This window comes from Ovis canadensis, chromosome 13 (genome assembly GCF_042477335.2).
Source record: "Ovis canadensis isolate MfBH-ARS-UI-01 breed Bighorn chromosome 13, ARS-UI_OviCan_v2, whole genome shotgun sequence".
NCBI classification, from domain to species: domain Eukaryota; kingdom Metazoa; phylum Chordata; class Mammalia; order Artiodactyla; family Bovidae; genus Ovis; species Ovis canadensis.
The window spans coordinates 91,379,090-91,393,559 of record NC_091257.1 but is presented as its reverse complement, the minus strand read 5'-3'; the positions used below and the strand labels follow the sequence as shown (position 1 = coordinate 91,393,559).

The following is a 14,470-nucleotide window of genomic DNA, read 5'->3' as shown; positions in this document are numbered from 1 at the left end:
GCATCAGTGGAACAGAAGAGATTCCAAAACTGACCTACACATATTTACTTGACTATCTGAATTTCAACAACGGTGCCAAGTCAATTCAATGGGGAACGTAAAATCTTTTCAACAAATGGTGCTGGAAAAGTTCAATACAATATACCAAAATATGACCCTCATCCCTATCTCACACCATATAAGACAATTAACTCAAATAGGTTACAGACCTAAATTTAAGAGCTAAAGTTATAAAATTTCTAGGGGGGAAAATGAGAAAAATCTTCGGCAAATATTTTTCAAACACAACACAAAAATCAATACACTGAATGCCAGTAAGAGTAAAAACTTCTGCTCTTCCAAAGCAGACCACAGACTAAAAGTAAATATTTCTATAAGTACATATCTAAAAAAGGTTTTGGGTCTAGAATAAAAGAAGTCTTATATCTCAGTAAGATAAACCCAACTTAAAAATGGGCAGAAGATATGAGCAGACACTTCACCAAAACAGGTACACCAATGGCAAGTATGCACATGAAAATATTTTCAACATCACTGATCATTAACTCAAAGCCACAGATAAGCTACCACTATACACCCACTAGAACAGCTAACATTAAAAAGACTGGCCATACAAAGTGCTGGTGGGGATGTGAAACAACTTGAACTATCACAAACTGCTGGGAGAAATATATAATGGTACAATCATGTCGAGAGACAGGTGGCAGTTTCTTAAAATTTTTAAATGTTACACAGTCCTAGGCTTGGCATCCCAGACTTTCATATACCTTCTCCCCGTCCCTGGGTTCAGTGAAATAAACAGTATTTGGAAGATGGGGGTGGGGGGTGGAACACACATACACACACACATTTCATTCCTGGACATTTACTCAAAAGAAATAAAAGCATTTGTACACACACAAGGCCTTGTAACACAAATGTCATAAAAGCTCTATCTCTGATAACCAAAAACTGGACACAACCCAAATGTCCATCAATAGGTGAATGGATAGTGATATACCTATACAACACAACAGTACTAGACAATAAAAAGAAATGAAACTATTAATATATGCAACATGAATAAGCCTCAAAATCACTGTAAGTGAAAGAAGCCACTAAAGAAAAAGTACATATTGTACATATAACTCATTTACAAAAAGCTCTCAAAAATAAAGCTAATCTTCACTGACACAAGGCAGACGAATAATTGCCTGAAGATGGGGGAGGGAGGGATTACAAAGGAATACAGGAGAGATCAGATTTTGGACTTCAGAGGTAACAGATACTTCCACTAAATGTAATTATAATGGGTTTATGGGTAGACACATTTATTAATACATCAAGACCCAAATCGCACAATTTAAATATATGCAATTAATTGTCAATTACACCTCAAAATTGGAAGAAAAATGCAAGAAAAAAGGAAAATTATGACAAACTATAGTGATAGAAAGCAGAACAGTGGATGATTGAACACAAAACCCTAAAAAGGCCTGAATGCAAATGAGCAAGAACTTTCTGGGGTGATGGAAATCTTCTGTATTCTGATTGTAGTGATAGTAAAACTGTTTATACCCATCAAAACTCAAACTGCACACTTAAAATGATTGAATTTTATTATAAGAAAATTACACCTCACTAAAGCATCTAGTCAAGGCTATGGTTTTTCCAGTAGTCATGTATGGATGTGAGAGTTGGACTATAAAGAAAGTTGAGCACCGAAGAATTGATGCTTTTGAACTGTGGTGCTGGAGGACTCTTGAGAGTCCCTTGGACTGCAAGGAGGTCCAACCAGTCCATTCTGAAGGAGATCAGCCCTGGGTGTTCATTGGAAGGACTGATGTTGAAGCTGAAACTCCAATAATTTGGCCACCTGATGCAAAGAGCTGACTCACTGGAAAAGACCCTGATGCTTGGAAAGATTGAGGGCAGGAGGAGAAGGGGACGACAGAGGATGAGATGGTTGGATGGCATCATCGACTCAATAGGTTTGGGTAAACTCCGGGAGTTGGTGATGGACAGGGAGGCCTGGTGTGCTGCAGTCCTTAGGGTCGCAAAGGGTCGGACACGACCGAGCAATTGAACTGAACTGAACTGAAAGCAGATTTCTAAAATTTAAAAGAGCACATCCAAATGTTATCTAGGCACCTTTTAAACATCTTCAAATATACTAAAAGGAACAAATATATGTAGTTACAACATATTATAGTCTATCACCTCATTAATCTACGCTAACTCAAATGGTAAAGAATCTGTCTGCAATGCAGGAGACCCAGGTTAAATCCCTGGGTTGGGAAGATCCCCTGGAGAAGGAAATGGCAACCCACTCCAGTATTCTTTTTTTTTTTTCCCAATTATTTATGTATTATTTATGTACTTATTTTGGTTGTGCTGGGTCTTTGTTGCACAGGCTCTTTCTATTCCAGCAATCAAGGGCTGGCTACCCCCGAGTTGTGCTGTGAGGGCTTCTCACTGTGGTGGCTTCCCTGTGTCGCAGAGCACGGGCTGTAGGGCTCTCGAGCGTCAGGAGTTACGGCGAGGGGCCCTAGAGCACTTGGGCTTCAGCAGGTGTGGTGCACCAGCCCAGCTGCTCCTCAGCACGTGGATCTTCCCAGACCAGGAATTGAACCCATGTCCTCCTGCATCGGCAGGCAGATTCTCAACCACTGAACCACCAGGAAAGTTCCACTCCAGTATTCTTGCCTGGAGAATTCCATGGACAGAGGAGCCTAGAGGACCCCAGTCCATGGGGTCGCAGAGAGCCAGACACGACTGACTAACATACACACATATATACATACACACACACACAACAGTTTATATCCTATTTTTAATTTTTATATTTTTATGTTAAAAGGGAAAAAAAGGCACCATAGTAAATACATGAAACATTTTAAGTTTCTCAAATTAAAAAATTTGATACCACAACATACTACTCAGAGATGAGGGAAACAGGCACTTCACTGGTAAATGGATACCCCTAAAGGGAGTAAGTTGCAGTATCTATAAAAAGTTAAATTCATAGTCTTTAAAGTAGCATTCTCCAACCACAAATTTTTATATACTTTATAACAAAACATGGGAACAAAGAGGTAAGTATAAATACACTTACAGTTGAAAGTTGGATAAATTATGATATATATCCATACAGCTGAATACTGTGTAACCTTTAGAAAGAAATCAGTAGCTATAAAAACAGATATGCAACCTCTTCAAGATCATTTAAAAAGTATACACAGTCCAGAATAGGGCTAAGTGCCAGTTATATAGGTGTGTTCATTTTACGAAAATTTATCAGACTGTACTGTACACTTTTCTGAGTGATGTTACACTTCAATATAAAGTTTACCCCCAAATATGGGAGAAATTCATTAAGCTTAAACCTTAAGTACATGCATTTATATGCCTAGAGTAACAATGGCCACCTTTGGGCAGGGGACAGAGAAATGGCTGGCAGACGGCTGAGAAGGTGCCTCACTTTCCACTGTATACCCTTTTGGTACCTTGCGAATCTGACCCATATGCACCTGTTATACAGTTTTTAAAATTTCTGAACTGAGACCATCAGCAACTATGAGTTGGAATTTTTTTAATACAGAAATGAACTCGAGGCAGAGATAAGATTTAGGCCCGTAATAGTTCTGCATAACCCAATTTCAAATTTTATACTCATCAAAAGTTTCATTTTCACTGCCTTTATAACCAGTAAACAGTTTAAATTTCAACCTAGAAAATAAATGTTAAAAGACTCACCTTTCCTATTTTGAATAAGGCTTTGTGTAAGACTTCATTTGAAGAAGGAAAAAGGGCTCTAAATCGAAAAACCCAAACTATTCAATGAGATCATGTACATTAAGCACACAACAACGTGCAGGCACACAGGTTCCTGATAAACGGCAGTTTTTATCTTTTATATCTAATTTGTATCAGAACACAGGTAACAGAATTCTACTGGGGTAAAAGGGGGAAAGTAGAGCCAAAAAGGCATCCCACTCCAGTATTCTTGCCTGGAGAATCCCATGGACAGAAGAGCCTGACAAATCTCCAAGCCATAGGGTTGCAAGAGTCAGACGTGACTTAGCAACTGAAGAGAGAGAGCAAAAAAGGACAACAGCAACTAAAGTGTAAGATATTCAGATATGGGAATTCCCTGGTGGTTAGGACTCCATCCTCTCACTGCCGAGGGCCTGGGTTCAATCCTCGGGACGGGGGTGGTATAGAAAAATAGAAACTAAAGAGACAGCTGTAAGCAAAAGTATAGAATATCGTCCAACAGTAGTAGCCTAAGGGAGATAGGGGGTAGCTATAATGTCCAAAGACCTAGAGTACCAGGAGCCTTACTTTTACTTTTTCACATACACTTTTTTAAATGAATTTTTTAAACATTATAATTTTATGTTAAGTAAGCACCACAGAATAAAAGAGGTGGGCAAGGGAGATTACAAGCAGTAATGAGTTCCCTTCAGATCTACTCCATCTCCTCCATGAAGTTTCCCTACCAATTCCAGCTGAAAATGGCCTTTTCTTCCTCTGAACTTCTGAACCACTTATTTATGTTGCTGCAGCTATGTTTTTTCAATTACACTCATTTCTCATCTAAATTACAAACTCCTAGATCACAAAGGGATATTAAAGCCCGCAATATTTAGCACAATTCTTTGAAGAACAGTGGTACTGGATGAAAACATCTAAGCAACTTACAGGACTGCCCGCCCAGTCCACGAGCAAATGGCAAACAGGAATGTGGCGTTTTAAAGCCCAGACAAGACTCATCTGGGCCAACTCTACGAGGGAGACCTAAGTCCCAAGCAAAGCCCAAGGACGCTAATTTTATCTCAATTTCCAGGTAGAAAACCAGATTTAGAGTTGAACTCTGGAAACTTCCACATTCAAACACCAAACATTTGGGGGGACTTAAAGTGAATGTAACTGAAAAGAGGATTTTAAAAGCTTACAAAAAGGTACAGTCCCTATCTCAAAGCATAGACAAATGTGACTGAATTTGTCCTCCCAATCAATGAATACAGATTCCTATACATGGAAGGAGATAATTAAGATTCATATCAGGAACGAACAATCATATTTTCAGTTGTGGTAGCCTGGGGAAATTTACTGAAATGAGACAGGCTCTAGGCTGGGCATTATGACCAGACTAGACAGCACAGGAGAAAGACAGAAAAAAAAAAAAATAGCATGACTAAAACAAGCAGCAACAAAAGTGGAAAAGACAGTTTTTAAAAAGGCTATGATAAGAACTGAGTATTAGGTTATGGAATTTGGGTTGTACTCTGCAGATTTTTTAGAAAAAAATGAGCTCAAAATGTTTAAAAAGTGTAAAATGGCAGAAAAATAGGATTAGGGAAAGGGTAGAGACTAACTGAAAAGTTATTATAGTAACCTAAGGCCTGGACTAGTTTTAGAAATTGGAATGAAAACATATTTAAGAATAATACATCAAGAGGATTCTGCAAAACCAAAAGCATTTAGTCAACACCAAAACTGAATTTTAACATAATCAACTTTGCTGGCAGTCCGGTGGTTAAAACTTAGGGGGCAATGCAGAGGGCCGGGGCTGGTCAGGGAACGAAGATTTCACACGCCACAGAACACGGCCAAATAAATAAATAATCAAGTCTTGAAATGTTTTACCTCTTCACGCTTGCTAACCATTTCCCACCAACAGGAACTGTGCTCGCTCCATAATAAAAAGCATAGTCATTCTTCAAAGACCTGCCTCCTGATCACCTGGTCAGAGGTAGCCCCTTTCCTCCTCTGAACTTCTCCAAGATCTTTACAGGCAAAACAGATTACCTTGTTGTGAAGTGATGTGAATACCTGATTGATTGTGTGCACTTGGAGGTCAAAACCTTTTCAACTCTCAGGGTGCCTTAAGTAGTACAAGCTTAATAAACAGTGTTTAAGTATGTCTGTTTATGGGGGAGTGGGCAGCAGCCAAGCAGTGGCCAATTAAAGATGATTGAAGCTTAAGGCCTCAGAGCTAAGAAAATGGTGCTATGAAAGTCAGTTTTAAAAGTCACACATGGGAGCCATTTTGTATATGGTTTAAAAAGGGAGACGGAAGGTTACTGGGCAAGTTCATGATTTTAGGTTTGCCTAATTTGGGGCTCATACACCTAAGGCTTCCACCATTCTAGATGTGGTTATGCACTCTGAAAGCAGCCTCCTGAATTAATGTTACTGATTCCCAATGAAATTATTTTTAAAACTTAATACAGTAATAGTCCTGTCTCTTACGAAAAGATACCACTGACCCTCCCAAGAGATGCACCGTGTGTGGAGTTATTTTGCTCACTGGTGAAGTGAAGATTTTCCTAGATGCAGCCATGTACTTGCTCTGACAGCAAAGGAACCAACTCTCTTGGATGAATGTATTATCATAAAACCACCACCACCAGGCAGGTTAAAAAAAAAAGAGAGAGAGAGATGAGTCTGGATGGAGCAGAGACTGTGTAGACTAAATTTAGACACAATCTGCTTCAGAGAAAACTGGGTGATCCTTAAAACAGTTTTGAATACAGTTGCCAAATTTCAGTCTAGAAACAAAACCAAGCTGATGTAGCTACGCTACAGTGACTTAAATTCAATAATCCATTTCACTGATGACAGCTTTACCGGGAGTAAAGAAAATATGACTTCATTTTCTTACACCAGAAGGAAGAGGTTGAAGAGTCTCTCCCTCCCTGCCCCACCCCATACACACACACACACACACACACACACACACAAATTTTGCTCTTGTGGCACATATCACTAGGGTGAAGTCAAGATCTCAAAGTCTTCCTGTCCCCAAACTCTTGAGTCAGCAAAGAAACCTATATCTGCACATTATCTGGCACAAAGTGCTCGAACTATTTAATATTTGAAAAAGAAAAAATTAAGGCCATTCTCCATATTTATATGATTTATTAAGTTTATAAGATTTTCTAATACAAGGAACCCTGGAAGATCACAGACTCCATCTCTTTGCACCTGGAGAGGCCAATTTGCTCTCTCGGACTATAAACTTACAAATTATTCTCAAACTCTTCACTGGTACTATTCTTTTCAAAGTAACAAGCTAACAAATGACACTGCTCAGGTAACAAAGCGGGAAATTTTTAAAGGTTTTTCTTTCACCTGTAGGGTTTTTTCCCTAATTAAAATTGTTTTAAACCTAAGCATATGATCTCACAGCTCTTTCCACCAATATCAACTATCATTTATATCAGTGTTAGACCTTCAGATTTTGATAAACAAATATCTCCCCCCAAAGTAAAATTTGGTTTTAGATTTCACTTAAACAGAAGAGCAGAGAGTATTTACACTAATAGTCTCCCCCCTCCCCTTTTCTTGTGTGTTAAAACCTTTTCTTCCCCTTCCCCAAGCTTTCTCCTCTTTTGTACTCAAGTTCTCAAATGCACAAGATGGAGGAACAATACCACAATACAACTGCAGGCTTCCTGCCTACTAGTCAGTCATTATTCTTAAGACTTGAGAACTTTGAAAACACTGCTTGGGTTGCTTTGAAATTCCCTCTTTCAGATTTTTTCCCTCCTTCATGGGACATCTATTTAAAAGAATGACTTCAAAAACGTCTTGCTGCACCCAATCAAAAAGCTCTCAGCAAACTAAAAATGCTAGCTTTAGATATGAAAGGAGGATGTAAATGCCTGAAGTCTGACAAATACCAATCCAAAGAAAAAAAGTGTATTTCTGGCAAAGATTTAAGAATAGTATTTTTCTCATATGTGTATTAATCCTATTTCTGAAAGATTCCACATTTATATGGAAGCATCTTAAAGATTTGCTTACCAATGTGCTCTTTCAAACAATACCATATAGAAATCTAAAGATCTCAAACTACACTGCGCTGAACAGAAAAGGGTTACCTTAATTATTACTGACAAAGAAAAGGTCACACTAAAATGAAGTAATTTTCTTTTTTTTTAAGTTTTCAGAGGCAGAAAAAAATTACCAGCAGCAGTCACCTGGAAACCTGGGGGATTTCCCATTTCCTCCCACCACACTTTGATCATGGCAGTAGTAGTCACTAATAAACTTTTTTGGTTGTTGAGATAAACTAATGGAGTTACTCTAGACAGAGACATGGGGGGAGTATGGGGGACAGATTATCTGCTCAGCTCACCAAGGGTTCCTTCCTGTTTAAAGGCAAAAGCATTAAAAATGAAGGTGAAACACACACACACTGGCTCATGAGTAACAACTTTCCAACTGTTACAATAAACAGTGTGCCATAAACAAAACAAAAGTTTTTCCAGCATCTCTAACAAAAACATAAAGACCAATTTATTTCAATTTATTTAGTCCATAAAGCGAGTCCCAGTACAACAAAATAATTTAGCCAGTCCCCTGGAGTTTGTTATAATGGGATTTAACCTGTACACTCAACATTCAATTAACCATGAGGCTTATCCTAATTGAGGATTATGCTGACTTCTGCAGTCCTTCCCCCATCTATCCATCCACCACTCCTACTCAGCTGCCACAGCCACCAAAAGCAAAGCCCCAGAGAGCTCTAGATTACCTATTACTATGGGATACCCGGGCCAAAATCCTCTCTTCATCCTATTCATGATGAAGAGGTTAAACTTGGCAATCTAGTCAGCCTACTTTCCAAAAAGTGGAGTTTCAGAACCCTCACCTGTAGCTCTAACTAAATTAAAATTTCAGAAGAATTCCTTCATAGGTGAACACAAAGTCACACTCTTTGGTAGAACACATCAATTAAAAATATTAACAGAAGAGAAAAAAATAGGACACAGACATTCCTAATGAAAAACAGGAAAAGGACAAACACGGAAACACTAGCTCACTATTCTTCGAAACAGGTAAAGCCTCTCTGCCAGTCAGGTCAGGCTTCTTTTCTCTGCCTCCAAGCCACAACATTTACCACACAGGCCGTTTTATTACTGCCCCCTGCCACCTGACCTAGGCCAAAGAAACTACCAAGCTGAGATAACCCTGACAGAGTTGGGAACTGGCAGTATGTGGTCTAAGAAGATCATCCAGTTTGGGGCTAAATCAGCCTTCTAGACACTGCAGGCCTTCCGTTCAACTCCTGCTGTGTATCTTCTGGCCATTTTCCTGTTCATTTAACAACTCTCCACCAGAAGGTAGGAAAGGGAAAGGCGATTAAACTCAAGTCAATTCCACCATTTGTTAGGGAGTTGAAAATAAGGTTAAGCTCTAGCTAAACTAGGGGCTTCCCTGGTGGCTCAGACGGTAAAGCGTCCACCTGTAATGCAGGAGACCCAGGTTCGATTCCTGGGTCGGGAAGGTCCCCTGGAGAAGGAAAGGGCAATCCACTCCAGCACTCTTGCCTGGAAAATTCCATGGACGGAGGAGCCTGATAGGCCACAGTCCATGGGGTTGCAAAGAGTCGGACACGACTGAGCAACTCTGTCCTGTCCTAGCTAAACTGCATCTTTAACTCAAAATAATCTTTTCCCAGAAACCCTGTCAGAAAACCAATGGGCCAAATGAATTTACCTAGCATTAATAAAGTGAAAGACTAAACTTCATTACAACAGAGCCCCTCCTCCACCTTAAGTGAAGTGTTCATCTTGTCATCCCCTCCCCCACCCCAAAAAGCACTCATAAAATGAAAGAAGATGCCCACGTTACTGCAGCACTCAACCTCAATACTATGTCTGAAAATCTAAAGACAGACCTATTTCTTTAATGTGTTGAATTATGAGGAAAAAGAAAAGCTACCAACATTTCCAATACTAATTTCCTGCTCCCAAAGCTTTAACCACTCAATAAAGCAAAAATAGGAATATTCCACACCACAGAGTACAGTGAATTCAAACCAAACTGGGATAGGTACTCCCTGGTTTAACCTTCAAGAAACTGCAGCTCCTCTTCAATCACGATCAGCAACTTTTTTCTAGTCCTGGTAGCATTTAAAGAGTAACAACTGTTAAACTGTGATCACTTGGCTGCCTATCATCATAAAGGCTATATTCATTCTAAACTTGCAACAAACTAAAAGTTTTCAAAAGTTGTCCACATCCTCTGGCCAAGGCTCAAAATTATATAGTCTAAAAAAGAAATGCAGAAAGAAACCCTAAAGCCATTTATTTTAACACCGATAAGGCATAGGACAATAGTAGTTTGCATTTTTTTATCCTACCCTATTGTCCAAACTAAAATGTTTAGTCATTCTTTCAAGAGACTTCTCAAAAACCTACTAGTCTCAAGAAAAAAAAAAACCTACTAGTCTCCAAATCAAAAGGAACTTTTCTAGAATCAAACTGCTAACGCTTAAAGGACCGAATTTAAAAGAAAAAAATAAACCTTTTTATCTTTAATATGTCCCTGACATACTTGACACAGAAAGTTTATTTCAAATGACCAATCAAGAAGGTACTGGTACGTAATCACTTCAAAAACTATTTTTTATTTGCATGTCTCCTAGAAAAAGGATCGAGGGTCCTATAGAACATTCACTCTGTAGTGAATGAATTCTAGCTTGTTTGTGGGATGCGGGCTTCAACGTACGGAAATAATTTCTACATGGCAAAAAAAGCACAGAATATTCACTTTCAAAATGTATATTTAATAGAGTCATTAATCCCCTAGTCTTTAATATCATTTTTCTAATGAACTGTTAGTGTTGGTAAATTTAAAACCACCATTCTAAAACTTTTTTTTTTAATCTTGTTAATTATGCTAGGGTTGTTATGCATTTTCAACGCTTCTGGAGTGAAAGAATATTTTAAGGTGGACGTATTTCCAATAACTGTTCTACAAATATTGCAGCTTCCCACTTAGTCCATAATCCTCATGTCCAAAATGTTCTTCTATATACCAGAAGCTGGCATATGCCTTTTTAAAAATGCTAATTGGACAATTAAGTCATTTCTATCGATACATAAAATTCCCCTATAATTTGGGGTCGCTGGCAATCTAGATTACTGCTCATTTAAATGCAGAACCTGAAGGAACCTCCAGTGACAGAAGCTACTGTTCAGTATCATTTTACATGTTACAAACGGAGGCTTCATCTTACATACAAACAATGAGCCCTGGCAGGATTCTTCACCCTGAAGCCCCACAGATTGTTATTTCCTTAAGGGTGTTAGTAGATAAGGCAACACAACCAGTAAGTTTGGAAGAGCTTCTCTAGTCGCCATCAACAATTGTTGAAGATAGTAAAAAGGAAACTGTATTCCCACCCATTTTTCCCTTTCTTTGGTTCATTTTCTTTCCCTGCTTTTGCTATCCAACGGGAATGTGTTTCAAATGAAAATTCTTAAAATAATTATTCCAAACACCAAGAATACTCCAGAAACCAGTAAGAGTTGTTGCCTCCTGGAAATGGGAACTGGAGGGTTTAGAATAGGAGAGAGGCTCATTTTCAATGTTTTTGTACCCTCCTAGTAGTCCCGAGACCAGTTAAATGGGGCATAACCTATACTAAACAAACAAGCAACAACTGAATATGTTTTCAAGAAAGCACATTTCACAAAACTTACAGATTTCTATTTAACATTTTGGTTTATGTGGCAATCACAAGACTTTAAGTTTTTTTTGTTTTTTCCATCATCCTCTAAACAACCTGCTGCAACAAATACTGAAGTGTTTTTGCAGCCAGGGACCAGTACGGTGGATCTGAGCCCAGGCTTTTGAATCGAGGAGATGCCGCAATCTCACTCAATACTACTAGCACTCTCACTCATCTCATTCAACTCCATTTCAAACCACTGCAGCAAGACAGCTGGTACTCGCCTTCCTGTTTCTTTACTGTACAGGCTTAATAACAAAAACAGGTTGGCTTTGAAGCGCTGCTGCTCAAAACGATCAAGAAGGAAGTCTTCACATTCGGGAGGGGGGAAAAAAGTTTCTACTTCAGGAGAATTTCAGACCTTTCCCTGTCTTTCCATTTGAGAAGCCCGAACTCCTCCTGCTTGTGAGATTTCGAGACGATGCTCTCTGCCTCTCACAACTGCTCTTTTGGTGAACTTTTCCACCCTGAGTGCCCTTAAACTGCCTAGGAAGCAACTAAGCCCTCCCAACTACTCGTGGATTGCTTTTCTAAAGCATGTGCAAAACCTACAGTTTCTCTAAACCATCACAAATTGAGTCAATGTACGTAGGAAGATCAGAGATGGGAAAGGGGGGAGGGGGTGGGAGAGTAACGATAAAGACAGCCCAACCCCAAATTTAATTCACTAACTTCCACTTGCCATTTCCCAGCCTTCACACCAGAGGTAGCAAAAATGCCTTTTTACTGAGAAAAACTGCTGAGAATCTCTCCGTGCCCAAAATGGAAATCCCACAGATAATCTGGGTTAAAAATACTTAAAACGCCCCAAGTGCAGGAGGAAACACGGCAGCAAAATCCCAGCCGCTTCTCGGTACCACTCGGAGGCTGGGCTGGGGCTGAGTGGGGAGCAGTGCGCCTTCCCCCCGCCCTCTAGTTCTTCTGAAGAACCGAGAAACACCGAGGCGGCGGGAGGTGGGGGTCGTGGGGAGCTTTCAGAAGCAACCCGAGGGCTGCAGGAGGGTAAAACTTCAGGGACAGGAGGAAAAAGTGGACCCCCCGCGGTCTCCCCCAAACTCCTCGGAGTGACCCCCTCGGCGCGAGGACCCCCCTCGCACCCTCAAGCTAGCTGCCGCCCAGCTTCGACACCCCTCCCGCGGCCGCGGGCCGCTCAGAGGCTGCGGGAGAGCGGCGCGGCCCCGACACCCCGAAAGTGTCCCCGCGCGCCCCTCGCGCAGCGCGCCCCTCAGCGCCTCCGCGGAGCCGGAGCCGCGGGCTCGCCGCAGCCCGGGGGGACTCGCCCTCTTTCCTCCGCCTCGCCCTCCACCCGCTCGCCCGCCGCCGCTCTTCCTTTATCTCCACTCACCGCCCGCCGCCATTTTCCTCGCAGCTCAGCTTTAAATCGGAAACTCGTCGCTCCTCAGCCAGCAGCAACAGCAGCCGCCGCCGCCGCCGCCGCCGCCGCCGCCACCGACTCAGCCGCCGCGGCCGCCGCCGTCGCTGTGAAGGGGCTGAGGCGGCCGCCGCCGGGAGCCGCGGAGCGGAGGCCGACGGGACATGTAGTCCTGCGGCCACGCCCAGCACTACCGGTCCCAGGGGGCCTTGCGCGGCCCCGGGCGCTGGGTGGTCCAGCCCGGTCTGGCTTCCGCGGCGCGAGGGCGTGGCTGCGTGGACGTCAGGGCCTCTGTCACTGACTTACAGCCTGGGAGCTGCGGCGGTCCCCGGGGGTGCGGAGTGCAACCCTAGCCTGGCCCTTAATTTTTTTCATACTTGCTTTCGTCCAGTAATAACATTTATGGAGCGTTTATTGTATGCCAGGCACTGATCCTCAAAACAAGCGTCCCTCAGGGACCACTCTTAGCCCGTGTTCAAAGGAGCAGACAGGCGCAAGGTCGGAAAGCACAGGGCTGTTCATTAGATGCTAAAGTCACTGGATGAAAGATTGTTGGGCAATAGCACATTTACTGTATGTTCAGTCCCAAAGTATCATCCCACGGAGTACTCATCACCTACAAAACGGAAAAGCCTGCTTTGCACTGGGGCCATCTGGCAGACAGCACCTTAACCAAGCTATCAAATCAATCACTTAGCATCACCAATAATGGACCAAATCGACGTATATGTTTTTTGATATGATGCAATAGGAAAAACATAACGCCCCCTCCGTAGTATTTTTGCCAAAAAATGCTAACCTGAATATAACTAAAAACAAAAAACAAGCAAATACAGAATGTGGGGCTTGCTACAAAATACCAAGCCTGGACTCTTAAAAATACCACAGCATGAAAGATAAAAACCAAAGGCAAACGGTGGACCTTGACTGGATCCAGGTTTCATTTATTGTGAAAAGGACCTTGGAGGAAATTTTAATACAGACTATATAATAGACAATAATATTGAATCAGTAGTAAATAACTTGAGGGACTTCCCTGGCAGTCCAGCGGTTAAGACTTTGCCCTCCAATCCAGGGGGTACAGGTTCGATCCCTGGTCAGGGAGTTAAGATTCCACACACCTTGCAGCCAAAAAAACAACAAAACATAAACAGTGTTGAAACAAATTCAACAAAGACTTTAAAAATGGTCCACGTCAAAAAATAATAATAAAAATAAAACATGTTTTGAGCATGACTAGAATAAAAGGCAATGGCACCCCACTCCAGTACTCTTGCCTGGAAAGTGCCATGGACAGAGGAGCCTGGTAGGCTGCAGTCCATCGGGTCACTAATAGTCGGATAGGACTGAGCGACTTTACGACTTCACTTTCACTTTTCACTTTCAGGCATTGGAGAAGGAAATGGCAACCCACTCCATATTCTTGCCTGGAGAATCCCGGGGACAGAAGAGCCTGGTGGGTTGCTGTCTATGGGGTCGCACAAAGTTGAACACGACTCAAGTGACTTAGCAGCAGCAGAATAAAATAAGTAACCACTTGCTAGCTCCACAACCCCCATTGCCACCTGGACTATTCCTGGAGCCTC

General features: G+C 41.5%; 1 protein-coding gene across 7 annotated transcripts in view; it reads right to left on the bottom strand.

Moving 5' to 3' along the window:
* NCOA3 (nuclear receptor coactivator 3) overlaps nucleotides 1-13,131 on the bottom strand; it is a 129,444-nt gene extending 116,313 nt beyond the window's left edge. For 6 of the 7 annotated variants that reach the window (XM_069548752.1, XM_069548753.1, XM_069548748.1 and 3 more), the window contains exon 1: nucleotides 12,858-13,131. The gene's annotated coding sequence lies outside the window, so the exon portion shown is untranslated. The remainder of the gene's footprint in view (nucleotides 1-12,857) is intronic. The other variant, XM_069548749.1, reaches the window with a different exon arrangement.
* Nucleotides 13,132-14,470: the final 1,339 nt, after the last annotated feature.